Source organism: Panthera onca, chromosome B3, assembly GCF_046562875.1.
Source record: "Panthera onca isolate mPanOnc1 chromosome B3, mPanOnc1 haplotype 2, whole genome shotgun sequence".
NCBI lineage: Eukaryota > Metazoa > Chordata > Mammalia > Carnivora > Felidae > Panthera > Panthera onca.
Window position 1 is genome coordinate 132,044,778 of NC_138344.1, and position 15,044 is coordinate 132,059,821.

The window sequence follows — 15,044 nt, forward strand, 5'->3', positions numbered from 1 at the left end:
ACCTATAACACATATGACCACAAACTCCTTGGGTGAAAGACGCCAGTCACTGAAGTTCGGGATGAAGAAATCAGAGCAGGCTGGACAGAAACACACGTAAGAAGGGATCAAGTTTCGTAAAGTATCGCTCACAATTTGAGAAGCACCACTAAAGCGCATAGACGAACGTTCAGAATTCTCGGGAACACTCTTGATACTTTTATAACCTTCCAGATAAAACAGGGCATGAGGGCGTTCAAACGGATCTCAGTGGCTGCCTGGTTCCATCCAGTGTGGTGGGGACAGCACAAGATCTGGACTCAGGAGTCTGTGCAAAACAGAGCCTGAACGCCTTTCAACTTGGCCAAGTCTCAACTCCATGCCCGCAACCTGGAGGCAATGACAGCACATAGTGTCGGGGAATGAAACGCAACAACGGATGCTCAGTACGCTGCAAGAATCCCGGCGGTGATCCTGACGACCCACAATTAGGTTCGGAGAACTGAAGTGACGTGCTCGGTGCCACCACTTCCCCTCCGTCTCGCGCACTTTCCCAGTTTGGCTCTTCATTCCTGGAACAGATGAGGCAGCCACACCTTCATCTTCCTCTTTCCTTTCTGGATGCTTAGCTCATTGCAAATGTTCCTCAGCCCCAAGTAGCCACCAACAGTTTCTAAAACTCAATAGGTTGTGAGAAGCAGCTTCGGAGATGCCACCTACTCTAAATAAAGCAAGCTGAAATAAAAAGAGAACTCCGCACCGAAACTTGCGCAGACCCAAACTGACAAGTATGGCCGCCACAGTGACCTTCCCGGGTCAGGTGGACACAGACCAGCACTGGCCAATTTTCGGGAAGGCATTTCTGAAACACTTAGACAAAAACGATCCGTGACCACAAAAGCTACAACGGAGAGCATGGCAAGATCACCCTGAAGGCAAAATACGGACCACGGGAAGAAACGCAATCGCTTTGTTACCTTAGCCAAGTGTGAAAACTAGAGACGCATCCTGCCTCCAACCGGATCATGTCGCAAAGAGTTCTTGGGTGCCCATCACAGCCAAGGCCCTGGATGTGCTGGGGGTTGAAACGGCCATGAGAACCGGACAGAGGGGCCTGGAGTAAGAGCGATGGTCAATGTTTCAAAACGGTCCACCCAGCACACTGTGAAGTTTAAGGCTTCCCTCCTTGGACACGTCTGAGAACCTCCCCAGGGAGGGAGAACCGCTGTGGACCTCCCCAGGGTTTCTTCACTTTGCTCTGACATCTGGGGCGGGAGAGCTCTTTGTCATGGGGGCTTGTCCTGTGCATTTTGGGATCTTCGGCAGCCTCCCCCGTCTCGACCCAGTAGATACCAGTAGCAACCCTTCCCCTGTGGTAACAACTATAGTTACCTCCGGATGCTGCCACCACTGGGATATCAAACTGCCTCCAGGTGAGGACCACCGGCTTGGTGGTCAGCAACCCAGTTAGGCTGGCCCCAATCTTCTCCCACTTGCTAAATCCCAGACCTCCCTCTCCACACCTCCATCAGGCAATGTCACCTCCTCTTTTCTAAAACCAAAGCCATTTTGCATAAGCTCACTCAGGCTCCGTTATTTCTACCTGTGTCTGTACCTTCTTCCTTGCAAAGTGGCATCCTACTGGCCTCTTTTCCTCTGGAACCTATCCTCCCTCTACTACTCCACAAGGAGTGGCGACTCCTTGTCTCCACTCACCTCCCCCTTCTGAGGGCTAGTAACTTCTTATCGCACCCATCATCAAACTTCAGCTAGTATCCAGACTCTCTCCTCAGCTCTCATAGCTCTGCCATGCGCTAACAAAGCCCCCAAGCTGGCATGCGTGCCCAGCCTTGACCCCAGCACATCGCTGTCTCCAAGGACTGGCCACACTCCTCTCACATCGAGCAAAGGGCCCTTGATGGCATGACAGCCTCCCCGCACTCCTCCATGAGCTCACAAGAGAAGCCTGCCTTTATTTTCCTGATTACATAAACTCTATGACTTTTGACATTACCTATTTAATTACTTAGACATTATCCCTTTAAAATCCTTTCCAATTTTAATCTCAAACACCCTTCTGGCCTGGTTCTCCTCATCCCACTCTCCTTACTCTATGTCCCGTGAGCTCTGTCCAGCCTGGACCCCATAATTATGGGCATTCCAAGAACGTTAGCCCTCTCTCTTTTCTCCTCCTCTTTCTTTCCTAGAAGAGTTCATGGACCCATGGAAAATCTGGCTTTTCCAATTCTGCATCTCCAGCTGACCTTCTCTCCAGACCGTGGAACGTTATCTCTGGCTGTGCCCTGACTTGACCCTTGGCTGTCACCCCACCGATCGCATAAACGGAGGGTTGGGCTTTCCGCCTCTGCCTCCTTGGTCGTCCCCATGGGCACTTCCACACTGCCCTGGGTTTCTCATGTTTCTGTGAGTCCTCTAGGGCCGCCATAACAAAATACCACAGATGAGTGGCTTAAACAACAGAAATTTCTTGTCTCACAATTCTGGAGGCTCGGAGTCCACGGTCAATGTTGGTTCCTTCTAAGGGCTATAAGCGAGGATCTGTTCCGTGCCTCTCCCTGAGTTTCCGCGGGTTGACGGCAATCTTTGGCATTCCTTGGCTTACATATGCACCGCCCTGTCTCTCCTTTCGTGTTTACATGGCATTCTCCGAGTGTGTGCTCATCTGTGTCCAAATTTCCCCCTTTTCATATTCGCTTAGGGGTCCATCTACTTCAGTATGACCCCATCTTCACTAGTTGCTTCTGCAATGGCCTTATTTCCAAATAAGGTCATATTCTAATGTATTACTGTTAGGACATCAACATAGAACGGGAGGGGGTGGTAGACGACTCAACCCACAACAGTGTCCATGGCTATGGCTGGCTCTCTTTCCCCATGGTACACTCACTGCCTGCAACACTGAGACACCTGCTGGGTGTCTGAGCTGACACCTATCCAATGTTTACAATGTAACTCAGCATTCCTCACAAAAACGAAAAAAAAATTTTCATCCTTTGGTGATCACCCGTAACATGCTCAAGTTCAAAATTCTGGAGCGTCCAACACCTTCCTCTCCCATACTGTCACCCACTGCTGCCAACCCTTTCCTTGCAAGGTCTCTTGTGTTTCTGCTCTACTGGGTCAAACCACATGCAGGTGTTCTCACTAGTGCCCCAACAACACCCCCCCAATCCCAGGCCGCCCTGTCTAACACCTTAGCAGCCTTCTCCAGGCACAGCGTCTTCATGTGTTCTGCCCTTGCTGTGCCGACTGCTCCTCAGGAGGCCCTCGGGAGGTGTCCAACGGTGGGGGTGGGGGAATGGGTGCCTAGTGAGGTCCTGCTCCAATGTCAACAAAGCGTGTGATTTTTCATGTGTCCTATATACTGACTTTCCACATAATTTCTCACTTGAAGAGTTTGGTGATTACAAAAGTGTGTGAAAACCAGTGGCTTGCAGGGCAGAATCAAGGCCAATAGGTTCTCTGCCAGTCAGAAGCCTTGATCTTCCCCAGCGTGTTCCCCCTGTTCCCCAGTATGCCACCTGAGCAGGTTTCCAGAAGACACATGGACCCCATATACTTCCAAGGCCCGTTCAAGCCAATTCTGTTTCCCCCTGCCTGAAATGTCCTCTTCCTGTGTTCTCCTCTCTTGTTCAGGTCCAAATCTGTCCTTTATGGCTCAACTCAAATCACAGATCCCAGGGAGAATGTTCCTGGTCACTGCCACCCTGGGACCTCTCCCCTACTCTGAACTGGTCTAGTAATTACCGCCCGTACAGCCAATTGGGAATTGATCATATTCTGCCGTATTTTCTGATCTGATATCTTTTTACACCTTTAATTCACTTTCCATAGGTCTGTGTCTTGACTTCCAAAGAGCAGAAACCCCATGTGGGCAGAGACTGAAGGTGACTTCCCTCCTCGAATGTGGCCAAGTTTGATGTATACAGAACATGGGTGTCATTATTCTACTTGGCGAATTTTATAAAACAACAGAAATGCTACTGTCGGTCATAAAAGAGAATTACTTCAAACACTAAGGATTTTTAAAAAATCTCTTATGGACACAATTAAGTCTCTTACCAAGGAACTAGCCTGTATAGTAACATTTTTTCCTTCACCATCATCAGCTCAGATAAAAACTTAAAAATCTTTAAAAATGGAAACAAAATTAAAAATCTCATCACTGACGGTAAGTAATAGGTTAGGTAATTTAGATTACTCTTTTCTGTGATTTCTTGATTACTTAGGAATATATAAATAACTAGATAAGTACATGTATATTTCTGATAATATGGAGTGCATGTTTGAGTATACTGGAGAAATACTGCTTGAAACCCCAGCTACAATTTCAGATGCATACAGCTCATGATACATTTCATGAACAGATGCAAAGGTGTTTATCATTATCTCCGCGCTACACAGTTTCTAATTTTACATATGAAAACCAAGGCATCATTCAGCATAAAGTACATTATTTGCATGATATATTTGCATTTGTAAAACACCCACATTTACTTTTACTGCTTAATGGGCCTGGTTAAAATGGGCCACTCTATATAAATGGAGCACACTGGTTCCCAACTCAATGGTGCTGATAAGAAAACAACTCCTTTTAGATGCAAATGAACCTACTAATCACAATTAACATGGTGGAGTTGAGGAAGGCTGAGCAGCTGTTCCAAGAGCTACAAGTCTAGGGCCAGTTTGGTTCTAGCTCAATCTTTGGAGCAGCTTGGGACTTCCCAGGAGACATCTGCCAGGGCGGCCAATGGGATACACTCTGCTTTCTAAAAGTGGATGGATGGGAGATAGCCAATAGCTCCCCAGTCTGGGCCACCTGTGCAGGTGTGGCCCACCCAGCCTATCGTAGCATTAACTCAAACTTGCCCATGGGGCCAGATTTTAACTAATCTGGTTCAAAGGACATAAACTGAGCAGAAGGGAGGAAGACTACATTTGCAAAACTCGCAGAGGAAAGGCAAGACGCGCACACACACACAGGAAGAGGTAAATAACTGAAATATTCCCTTAAAACGGTGCAGTCACTATGGAAAATAGTATGGAGGTTCCTCAAAAAATTACCATAGGATCCAGTAGTTCCTCTTCTGGACGTACACAAAATAAGAACTGAAAGCAAGAACTCAAAAGAGATCATTGTGCACCCTTGTTTATAGTGGCACTATTCACAATAGGCAAAAAATGGAAGCCACCCAAATGTCTACAAACGGCGGAAGGGACAAAGATCACGGTATATACACACGGCGGGACTCAGTCTTAGAAGAAGGACGTTTTGACACATGCGTGACACAGGTGAACCGTGAGGACATTAACCTAAGCGAAATACACCAGTCGCAATATGACAAGGACTGTAGGATCCCACTCAGATGAGGTACCTAGAATAGTCAAAATCCTAAAGGACAAAAAGTAGAATGGTGGTTGCCAGGGTGAGACTGGGGAGCTGCTGTTTGAATGGGTACAGAGTTTCAGCCTGGGAAGATGAAAAAGTTCTGGAGATCAGTGGTGGTGATGGTTGTACAACAAATGAATGTACCGAACTGCACTGAACCAAGTGGTTAAGGGGCAGGGCACCTGGGTGGCTCAGTCGGTTAAGCGTCTGACTCTTGGTTTCTTCTCAGGTTATGATTCCAGGGTCGTGGAATCAAGCCCTACATTAGGCTCTGCTCTGAGCGTGGAGCCTGCTTGGGATTCTCTCTCTCCCTCTTGCTCTGCCCACTCCCCCAAATGGTTGAGATGATAAACTTGTATTATATGCATTTTGCTACAATGTTAAAATAAATAATAGATAGATAGATAGATAGATAGATAGATAATAAAATAAGCAGACACTGCCTAGTGACTAGTAGATACTATGGGGCAGGTGGTGCTGCTCTGCTCTACTGTCCCAAGGTTCTCAAAATGGGGTTGGGGTTGCCCACCCTTTCTCATGTGTCCGTTCATTGAATAAACATGCTTTTACACCTGCTATGGGGACGTGGTAGTCTAGAAACCATCCTGTCCTCCAAGAGGCAGGGACACGGATGGGAAAACAGACAAAGGATTCAGGGTTGTACAGAGGATGACACACAGCCCTGGACACATACCTGTGAGACCACTGACCTTGGGTCCCTCGATTACTATGCCATGAATGAAACTAGATAATAGAGCCTCTTGTTGGACAGGAACCATCAATAATCTTCTCTCTTCCATGAGGACTAACTGGACCTGACCCTCATCTGTCTCTTCCTGGAGGTCTGACAGCACTGTCCGGGACACATGGACTTCAGTACCAACCGTCTCGCTGTTTCTGCACCTGCCTTCCCCGGGGACACTGCAGATCCTCCAAAGGTCTCATCCCCCGAGCTGGACCCTCAACATACAGCCTGGTCCCCAGTGCTCCATAAACACTGATGACCATCACAGCCCCAGGAATAGTCGCTTAGTATACTGTTGGGTGCGTTCCGGGGGGTGGAGGGTGGGGTTGAAATCTAGAGGATTCCTCATGGACTTTCCCAGTCTTGGTACTGCTGCCCCATGAATATAGACACCAGGCCCCCTCAAGGAGCAGCTTGTCTGCTGATGGCAGTTCTTTAAGATGGAATGGCAAAGGGGGCTCAGGGACAGCTCCCAGCCTTGCCCTCCGGACATGCAGGGCTGGAGGGGCTCTGTGACTGACGACATCCAGCTCTTCTCTCCTCTCTCCCCTGCAGTGGTCCTGTGGAGGTCTCGACCGGGTACCAGGAACCCGGTTGAACATGTGGAACCAACTGGAGACTTGAGACAGAATCAGTGTAGCTGGAGACAAGTGACAGTAGGGAAATCTTTACGTAAGAATTGACTCCTTTAAGAGGAAATGCCTCTTAAGTGAAAACATCGTTTCGCCGTGAACTCAGCGGCAAGCGTCCTACACATCCCTCAGTCATCTCCCGTAACCCAGAGGCAGGAAGGGCGGCTCATGTCCGTATCTTCTGTCCCAGGACGGCAGCATCGTTTTGAGGCCATGACATACAACCACACATCTCCCAATGCAGATAAGGCTAATAACCTCCCATTATTCCTTCAAACGGATACAACTTTCAGAGAAAAACCTCCCTGATAGAGACTAAAGTCATTATGATCTATTCATCATCATTCAGGCTTGTAGAGATCACGAGATGTGGATCCAAGGTTGAATCCAAGTTTTTGATACAGTCTGATTCCTGGTACTTTCTGCAATGCTGAATACCGGTCACAGATGGGAAACTGACCTATTTTGGGGAAAACTGTGATTTACCTTGATTATTCATTTCCTCCCCACGAGAGCCAGTCCCATCCCACGCCCTACCGCAAAGACGACAGACACAAATGCTGATTTAGGAGAGCTCGTGACACGGAGCTGGATACCTCTGCCTGAATGTTACACCAAGGGTATCAACATCCAGGCACTCAAACAGACGCTGAAGGTGCACGTAACAGCACAGAAGTTCATTTCTTAGGAAACGTTTTCCCTACAGTATATTGGATCTATTTGTGGTTGACTGTGAAGTGACACAACGCCAATCTCCATTTCCAAATAGTAACCTCTCTTGTCCGCCAAGGCAACAATGTTATGATTGGCATCAGCACCTGAAATAGGTCTTTGTCCTGATATTTGCAACTGAGCGTAAAGATCTGACCGCCCCCTCAAAGATGTTCCCTCCACTCCTTCCTCACGTGGGCTTCCTGGTCATCTTCCCTACCACCTGTACCAAAGTCACTGCTTGCTTGTGACTCTCTCCTGTTCTCAAACGTGGTGTCCTCGCGTGTACCCTGAGCCCTGCTCAGGCAAACCACGTAAGTGGTTGGACATCCAACTCCACCAGTCCTCCTTCCACATCATTGGGCCAGGGCCTATGCAACTGACTCATATAACTGTCCTGAAACCGAATGCGCGTTTGATTCTTCTAGAAAACTTACAGAAACACTCATTCCATGCCTTAGAGGAAAATGAAGCAAATAATGCTGCAAAGCTTCTTTGCAGTACATTAAATTCAGAGAAAACCCGAGTTTCAAAAAAGCAATGTTACATCTTGGCCCTAAGTTATAGATACGGGAGATTGTATAGATATGGGAGGCTGCACTCAGCAAAATCTGGTAGTATGTGGGGACTTTTCAGAGCATTCCTTCCCTGCACAAACATTACGAGTAGCTTCGTGCGAGGTTTCTTTTGTTTGTTTTGCTTTGTTTTGTTCTGCACTTCCCTCTTCTTTGGATTTCCATGGCATAGAAAATTTAATTGAAGCTTTAAACATATTCAGGAAAACCTTAGCTTCCTGAAACCTCGGGGAGAACTCGACTCCCACGCACACATGGTGCTTCCTGGTGCCTGGGCATTACACTCACCTTTGAGTGTCCACTGACCGCACTTCAGGCCTGGGGCGCACACCCTCCTTGTTGGGCCTAGCTGGCCCGAGAGCTCCAGAAGGACCCGGGCCATCCACCCAACTTGCCGGGAGAGCTCAGCACTCAATCAGGCTTGGAAAGGTCTTCCCAGTGTGCTATTTCTGTACCTTTTACCTGCCCCTCTTCAAAGGCAAGGCCCAACAGAGTGACATGGCATCCAGGGTGGGCCTGAGGTCCCAGCCCTCCCCTCTCCTGGGTGACAGTTTCTGCTCAGGGCATGCTTAACCATGTGAACTGCGACCGCTTCGCTTCGTGTATCTGCAAATGCACAAGCTTTCACTGGCGGTGGCGCCCCTTGAACATCTGTACGATCCAGTCGGTCCTGTTTTCAAAACCACTCCCTTGCTCCCTGTGGCCTGGTGTTACTTCCAAGTTCCTTAGCTCTAAGTGACTGGCTCAACTTGCTCTGGCTTCATCCCCTGCCATCCCTTGTCTTTTCTTTTTCTTTTTTTTCTTTTGCCTGTCGTTGCTCCAGACACACCAGAATGCTTCTCGCTCTGCCTCTGCTCACTCAGTGGTCCCTGCTTGAGACGTCCCTCCATTATCATCTTTGCAAACTTCGGTGTTTCTGAAAATTCTGCTCCTCGTTTCCTTTTCACCTTTCCCTATGCCCAGAACTGATCCAGCCACTCCCATGCTGTTCCCTTTATGTGTATCACACTGTCATCTATTGGTTTATATGGCTATAGACTGTGAAGTCTCCAGAGGAGACCGATTGTTCCATTAGTCTGAGGTTCTTGGTGGCTGGCACGGAGGAGGCATTCAGTAAGTGTCTGCTGAAAAGGCCAGCCTTATAAAGTATACAGAACTGGGATCATGGTCCTCATTTTGCAGCTAGGGAAAAGTTCATTCTGAAAGGTGAAGTCGCCAGGGTCCTGCCACTAAAAAGTGACTCATGCTCTTTTCACTAGAGTAGGATGTTTATATAACCCACCTCTCATTTCCTGTTGTCTCCTGAGTTTTGTGAGCTACAGGAAATAAAAGCTTACGGAATGTATCCGAGCATCTATACATCGCCTTTCGGAACGGACACGTAGGACAGTCCTATAATTCACCATTATCGGTGCATCTAGTTTAGCTTGGAGCCCAGGCAGCCAAGCGCTAAATTAACATTACTCTTCTCTGCAGAGGTGATGGGGCTCTGAAAAGGCACAAGATGCCTGCATAACTTTGAAGAAGAGATTTACACACCCCTTTGTCTCCTATATAAATGGGCTCAAGAGCTGCAGCAGTGCATAAACGGTCCTTTCCACTGTTTATAGTTGAAAGCAGCCGGTTTCAGCTTCTTGCTGGTGATCACTCCACTAAAAATAGCTTTGATGTTGTCACATGCAAACTTGAGCAGAACCTGAAAGCCGTTCCCCTTTTAGTTCCGAGCCAGTTCCACTTTAAAAGAGAGGCAGCTGTTAACATACTCCAACGTGTTTACATGATGCCGAAGGAGTTCAGCTCATAGTAAAACAAAACAAAACAAAACAAAACAAAACAAAACAAAACAAAAAAAAACAAAAAAAAAACACAAAAAAACCCCACCCATTGAAAAGGGACAGAAATGGGTTTGCAGACTCTGGTAATACTTGTTTCTGCTGAGCTGGAGCCTGGAAGGAACAATGAGGTTGGCAGGGAAAATCCAAGTCCTGGTTTAAGGGAAACACTGTAAGCACAAGTAAGGTGGAGACAGGACACAGATACTTGCTGCTGTGCGGGATTTCTGACTCTGCCTGGGGCAGGGGCTGGGGCAGGAGAGGCGGTGAAGAATATGGCAGCAGAGAGAAGAGAACTTATAAATGTGGGTACTTTTTTTTTTTTTTTTTTTAAATCTTGTTGCACACCTCTAAGCTGTTCTTAGAATTCCAGAAAATAAAGAAGGAAATACATCCAACATCTTGGCCGTTCTTTGATGCTTTATATTGGTCACGGAGCAACTGGACCTTTCTGGATACCAGACCCAAACTGAGGCGACGGCAGAGTAGGTTTGGAGACCAGAGGGAACATGAACTTTTATCCCAGCTCCTCCCCTTGTGGCTCATCGGACCTGCTGTGACTCCCCCACCTGCCGCATCGGGTATGAGCATAAAGTGAGAAAACGTATGCCAAAGAGCCTGATGGCGGCGTGTGGCCCCTACGGGACAATCAGCAGCGTCCTTTAGAAACACGTAACCAGAAAAGGGTGTGCAGACAAGGGTCTGGGGTCTAGTCTGGGATATAGCACAACTTCATTTTTTTTAAAACAAGCACCAATGATACAGTGGGTTTTTTCTTCCTTCTTAATTCTGCATGTCCAAAGGATGATTCATGCCAGGTCTGCTTATAAAGTGGGAATTATGAGGTTTTGTCCTAGAAAACTTGCATCAAGTGTGGCTGAGCGGAGGTGGAGGGGGGACAAGGGTCCTGGCTGCCACTGGACTTAACCACGTGCGCCGGGCGTTCACTGCGGGCAACGGAGACCGCGGTCAGTGACAGGGAACTGGGGGCACCACCTCCTGAACGAGAGACCTCACATGGGATGTTTATGCTACAAGTCTGCTGATATTTCACAACCCGTCATTTAACAAAAACCCTCAGATTCTTTTCAGGAGACCTTAAGAAAATAATACCTCTATTACATCACTGCCCCCTTCTCTGAGTTTTCATGCCACGAGAAGCCTCGATGTGGCTCAAGCACAAGAATGAACGGGTTCTCTAAACACACTGTAAATTTCAGCAGCACATCGAGGTGATATTAGCACAGGAATTTACTGCCTAAGTTATATATATTTGAACAACAGAACAGACTTTATATACTGCTGTATCTTTAACGCTCATTTTTTTGTTAACAAGACAAAAGAATTTACTGTTACTGCCAACAGCTTGCTGGCAGCTAATACCGCGATTAGCCGTTGCCTGGCAACAGTCAAGCATGCTTCCTCCCAAATCAGGAAGAGCCACTGCTAAATCGAGACTAATTACAAAACGGGACAAATATTTAAAAGCTTTATATTTATTAAGGATTTGGGGAGGGTATCCTAGTAAGAATGATTCCTATTAAACAGATTTAACCAAATACAATGCGTATCTGTCTTTGTCTTACTGTCCACTCTCCGCAGATCATTTTCGGAAAACTGGATGTTTTTGCAACTTTTCTAATTTCCCTAAATATTGTACTAACGCAAAACCATATGCTTACATTTTGTAGAAGTATGTCTTTTGCCTACTTCTCTAAGAATAAGGATGAAAAGAAACACCACAGACACCTAAGTCTTTTAAAATAGATATACTTGCAAAGAAATTAGGAGAATACCACCACCATTTTCACTACTCTTAGCTATCTGGTTGAAAAACCCAACGGCCTGAATCTCAAAGTTTCTACCTTTGTCTGCATTCTCAATTCCTTCTATTCCAAGAGTCACTCAGAATTCCCTGGGTGGGGAATGAGTCTAGAGTTTTTTCAGAGTCCACAAAGCTGGCCTCCCCCCACCCCCCCACCCCCCCATCAGGGCCATGTTTCTGGTGGTAAAGTCTTGAGCAATCAAAGTTCTCAAGTCTAGAGACGGTGCTTCATTACCTAGAGGGGAAGCTGGAGGAGGAGAAGAGCTACACACACAGAAAGAGTCTGGGCCCCTATCACATGCACATATCTTTTGGGGAGTAAAGGAATATTTTCCTCCAAAGACAAGACACCAGCTACAAAGGTAGAGTAGAAACCAAACAGAGTCTGATCAAATTGTACCGCCCTACAGCTAAAAATGGTGTTTACATTAAGTGGTTGAAATTTAAAACAATAAAAGTAAATAAAAAGGGGGCGCCTGAGTGGCTCAGTCAGCTAAATGTCCAACTCTTGATAACAGTTCAGGCAGTCATCTCACAGTCGTGGGACTGAGCCCCATGTGGGGTTCTATGCTGAGCATGAAGCCTGCCTGGGATTCTCTCTCTCTGCTCCTACCCTGTGTGTGTGCACAAGCATGCTGTCTCCCTTTCTCAAATAAATAAACTCAACTCAACTCAACTAAAATAAAGAATATATTATGACATGCGAAAATTACATGAAATCCAAATTCTAATGTCCATAAATAAAACTTTATTGAGACACAACCCACCCCTTCATTTATATATATGTTGATTTTGTGCTAAATATTTAGTATTTGGTCCCTTCCAACAAAAGTTTGCAGACCTCTAAAGAGGAATAAGGAACAGTGGTGTTTCAGTTCTTGAAAAAGAAAAATTGATTTTGGATTAACTTTAAACATGATCAAAACAATGCAAATGAGCCATTTCCCACTGAAAGGCCTGGGGTCTGGGCTGCTTAGTGAATCCACTACATCAAAATTTCCAGAAAACAGTCTCTATGGAATGCTAATTAAATTAGTATTAAATTTAATAATCATTACTTGGAATCTGCAAAATGTTTTTCTTAGATTGTTTCTCCTCTATCTTGGTATTAGTAGGACAGTCAGAGCAACTCATCAGATGGTCCATGTAAATCTACACCATTTTCCAAATTCAAGTAATTTTGTTATTAAGAACAAACATGGGTACCGGTTTTAGGTCTGAGAGGAATACGGAATCAATTACGTTTTGTGTGTAAGTATGCCCACCCACCAGATAATGCTGTATGTCCACAAACTTTCCTAGGGAAGCACTGATCCAGATTAAAACCTGGACGTGCTCTTGCTGAAGTCTGAAGCGGCCAAAGGTCTCTGCTTTTGCTATCCTCCCCCAGGGGCTCTCCACTTACCAAGCCTCAGTATTTCCTTCAAGCTCACTGGCAGGTTGTACTCCTGCTTATACTTTAGAGACACATGTTTTGCATCATATTATAGTCTAGGGTTTGTGCATGACCATGGCCCTCATCAGCTAACCATCCTTCCCAATTCCACTGTCAACGAAAGCTGAGAAAAAGTGTAATTTTTCAAGCCTTCCAGAATCACTGACAATAAATTCTAAAGGAATCCCATTAATCAAACCTGAGGATGTGCCAGAGAGAAGTAACTTCGGGACACTCTGCACCTGACATCAGAAAAAGAAAGGGCCTGAAGACCTTTAAAGTTTTGTCAGTATTTAAGATGGTGGCAATTCTAGAAGAAGGGCAGGAGAGTCATTCATATCAAACTTAAAACACTGTATTTACCCCTACGGGGTAGAAATTAGCTCTCCTAAAATGACCTTCTGGAGTTACCTCCAGGATGTTCTACACCATTGCCCGAAGTGGAACTCAGCTGCTAGGGCCATCATAGGCCCGACTTCTCTGAAAAGAATCCTGATATCTTCAGACTGAAGTGGGAACACGCTTTTTGGTGACTGAGGATACCTGGTGAGCTCAATACCTGGTGAGCGCACACTAGGAAAATGCACCCCTGGCCAAGCACACGAGGCACACGGCCATGTGTTATAGCACACGAGCCCGCAGCAATGGCCGCAGCTGACAGGGCCAGGGAAGAACCCTGAACCAGGGCTGACCACAATGAACACCTGCTTTGGGTCACCTTTCACCTCCTTGGCCTGGCTGGAAAGCAGGAGCTGAGCCACTCGGTGTCCTCAGGGCTGGACTTACACAAATAAACTCAGGAAAGAGGTACAGAAGCAGAAGCCACCAGGAGACCAGGAGGCAGCTGGGGCCAGAGGTCGGGACGTCATGGGCTAGATAAAGTGTAAAGGGGCCAGAGGGAGAGCAGAGCAGCCTGGCTTGGAGAGAGGCAGGTGGGGGCACAGGCAGGGGGCACTGAAGAGTGGGTGACTGAAGTCCAAGAGAGCTCAGGGTAGCACGGGGTATTCCCTGTTCAGGTGGTAGTTCCCTTGAGGCCTATGCATTGTGGGCCCTTCATGTGTATGGGATTCCCCTGATGGCTACAAAAATCCTGTTTTCTTCTTGTAGTAGTTTAAATGCTAATTATATTTATGATTTATGAGCCTGTTGATTACACTGATGTTTACATGCTGAACCAGCCTTGAATACCTGGGATAAATTCTACTTGGTCACAGTACATGAGTATTTTTTACACATTGTTAGATTCAATTTGCTAATATTTTGTTGGGGACTTTTGCAACTATGTTCATGAGTGATACTGGTCTGTAGTTTCTTGTAATGTCTTTGTCTGGTTTTGGTATTAGAGCAATGCCTGCCCCAAAATAAATTGGGAAATATTCCCTCTGCTTCTGAAAGAGATTGTAGAGAACTGGTATAATTTCTTCCTTAAATGTTTGGTAGAATTCACCAGTGAGTCCATCTGGGCCTGGTCCTTGCTGTTTTGGAAGGTTATTAATTACTGACTCAATTTCTTTCTGATATAGGCCTGCCTGTTCAGATTGTCTATTTCTTCGTGTGTGAGTTTTGGCAAATTGTGTCTTTCAAGGAATTGATGCATTTCATCTAAGTCATCAAATTTGTAGGCATAGAACTGTTCACAGTATTCCTTTAGTATCCTTCTAATGTTCCTGGGATCTGCAGTGATGTCCTCTCTTCCATTTCTAATATTAGTAATTTGTGTCTTCTCCCTTTTTATCTTAATTAGCCTGGCTAAAGGCTTATTGATTCCATTGAACTTTTCAAGGAACTAGCTTTTGGTTTCATTGATTTTTCTCTGCTGATATCCTGTTTTCAATTTCACTGATTTTTGCTCGAATTATTATCACTTCTTTTCTTTTGCTTACTTTGAATTTAATTTGTC

The 15,044-nt window shown here is 46.1% G+C and overlaps 1 protein-coding gene across 6 annotated transcripts in view; it reads right to left on the minus strand.

Moving 5' to 3' along the window:
• Window positions 1-15,044, minus strand: part of FOXN3 (forkhead box N3) — a 396,278-nt gene that overhangs the window by 121,174 nt on the left and 260,060 nt on the right. The gene's annotated exons all lie outside the window — the stretch shown is intronic.